At 29.0% G+C, this 2,669-nt stretch overlaps 1 non-coding gene across 1 annotated transcript; it reads right to left on the bottom strand.

Annotated features, from left to right (window-relative positions):
• Positions 1–302: 302 nt before the first annotated feature.
• Positions 303–374, bottom strand: TRNAH-GUG (transfer RNA histidin (anticodon GUG)). Its single transcript has one exon. It is a non-coding gene; the product is annotated as a tRNA-His (tRNA).
• Between the last annotated feature and the right edge of the window lie 2,295 nt (positions 375–2,669).

Raw genomic sequence — 2,669 nt, 5'->3', positions numbered from 1 at the left:
GTTGATAGTCAGTCAACGATAGTGGAAAAAAGAAAAAAAGGAAAAGAAAAATTCGAAAATAAAGTTTCAGGAAACAAAGTCAAAATCGAATTTTTGTAATCAAAATTGATAAAATTTGAGTTAGGTTAGAATTACAACTGAATTTCAATTTGTTTTACAAGGGTTGATTATAATTAAAAATAGTACAATTGAATTTTTGTAATCAAAATTGACAAAATTTGAGTTAGGTTAGGATTACAATTGAATTTCAATTTGTTTTACAAGGGTTAATTATAATTTTAAAAAATATTACAATTTAATTTTGTGGCTGCTGGGATTCGAGCCCAGGTCTCCACGGCCACAACGTGGAATTCTTACCACTAAACTACAGCCACTTTTTTGTTTTAATTTTAAGTTATGTATATTACATTCAAATGTTCACATAAAAAAGTAAGATGCATTCTCGTGTTGCAACCCCTCTTCAAACGGTTGGGACTCTGGTGAATAACTATGTTAATTCCTTCATTTTTATTTTTTTGGAAATAATTTCTACCCGGCTTAATTCCACTTTGCACCCTTGAAATATACCATTTTGGCACTTTGCACCCTCGAAACAAATTAATAGCACTTTGCACCCTCAAAACACAATAAATCATTCACAATGCACCCTGAATTGAATAATAAAGGCAATTTCATTTTTCATTGGTATTTTTTTTCGGGGTGCAAAATAAAAAAATAAATTGTTATTTTCTTGAACCTCCAACCTAATTTCGAGCGGACAAAGTGCGAAAAAATAAAAATTACACCGGATTATTTAAAACACCTACATTTTCTTACAAAATAAAAAAAAAATAAGTTTTTATCACTAAATTATTCGATTGATGGAGCTTTTATGTAGCTGTTTGAAAATATTAGGTGAAAATACTTGGAAGAAAATATGACTTTCAGATTACTTGAAAACGGAATAGTTGAATGATTTTTTTCCGTAAAATATTTGATATTTGATAAATAAATAAAAAATTAATATATAGATAAAATTTATTTTTATTTCTGAACTTTATAGTTTCAAAATGATTGATGAAAAAAAAAATATTTGACATTTGACATCCTAAAAAAAATATCACTAAAAATATTAAATTACATTTTTTAGCTTTAAAAATTCATTTGGGGTGCATTATGCCTGATTTATTGTATTTCGAGGGTGCAAAGTGCTATTAATTTGTTTCGAGGGTGCAAAGTGCCAAAATGGTATATTTCAAGGGTGCAAAGTGGAATTAAGCCATTTCTACCCCTATACATATAGAATATGGAGATACTTGAATGTTCACAAAGGCATTCGTTTTTTGGCACAAACTAGATATATGCAAATTTGATTGAAATTTCCAATATGTAGTTATACAAGTTATTTATTGGTTCAAGGTAATTGAAATTAGTAAATTGGGACGGTGATTTAAGGATTTGAATGGGAACTTTTTCAAAAAATAGGATTTAATTAAGTGAATTTGGGGGGGCAAAATCATAAATAGAGGTAAAAATGGATGTTGAAATAGGTGACACGTACAAAAAACGTAACTTTTGTTGCCGTTAATTATGGGGCTCTTTCCGTTTACTAGAGTGGGGTTAACCCCATAAATAAACAGCGGACGAAAGCTGTAAAAATGTGGCAATATCACATATACGAACAAAAATGGAAAAATGATACTCCCCCGTTCCGTATTATATGCATTTTTTTGTGTTAATGTGCGTATGTATATTAAGAAACTCAATAAATATGCATAGATTAAGCAAAACAATATAGTTAATACTTAAATACCCTTATCATTAATTATTTTTCAACTAATTAATTAAGAGTGATAATGGATAAAATTGAAAAATGCAATTAGTGTTTTTTTGAAATTCTAAAGTGATAAAGAATTGAATACAAAAAAAATTCTAAAGAAAACAAATAATATAGGTCTGGGTAAGTATAGTACAAAGAGACAAATATTAGTCCTTAAACATGTAACTTTTTACATTTTACGTCATGCCGTCAACTTTCTTGGTTAGGATTTATCACCTGAGGTGCAAGTGATGTCAGGATAATTATTTGTCTCTATAGTGATTAAAAAATTGACTACTAAAATTTTAGTTGAATAACAAAATTGATTACTCAAAGTAACAAAAATAATTGTAATGACGTCAATGAGATTCAACAGAAGAATCCAAATAATAACAACAACCGCAAACAATAACAAATTAAAAACAACTACAAAAATAGCAAAAATCAACTATTTTTTATCAAAAAAAATATAGAAAAACCGTAGTTGATTTAAACAAGGGCAAATGGCAAAAAAACCCATCACATGGGACTTAAATGCATTTTGGTCCACAAAAAAAACAGTCTCTCAATTAAGTCCATCCCCATGTCCTTAGTCTAAAATACGCTCAATAATATAATTCTTATCAATTCCACCCATTATGCTCTAACTTCCTTAATATTACACATTGACTCCGGATTTAAACAAATATATCACATTAACCCCCAAAACTTTTTTTTTTTCCAGAAAATAATTTTTTTTTCTGAAATGTTTTTTTCCGGCCAGGTTCCGGCGTTGACCGCGGTCTCCGGCATTGACCTTTTTTTTTTTTGAATTTTTTTGTTCCTGAAATTTTTTTCCGGCCGGTCTCCGGCGTTGACTTTTTTTTTCAAT

This window comes from Erythranthe guttata, chromosome 12 (genome assembly GCF_056151865.1).
Source record: "Erythranthe guttata isolate IM_541 chromosome 12, IM_541, whole genome shotgun sequence".
Classification (NCBI taxonomy): Eukaryota; Viridiplantae; Streptophyta; class Magnoliopsida; order Lamiales; family Phrymaceae; genus Erythranthe; species Erythranthe guttata.
Note: the sequence above shows the minus strand (reverse complement) of the source record. Positions and strands in the feature narration are given on the sequence as shown.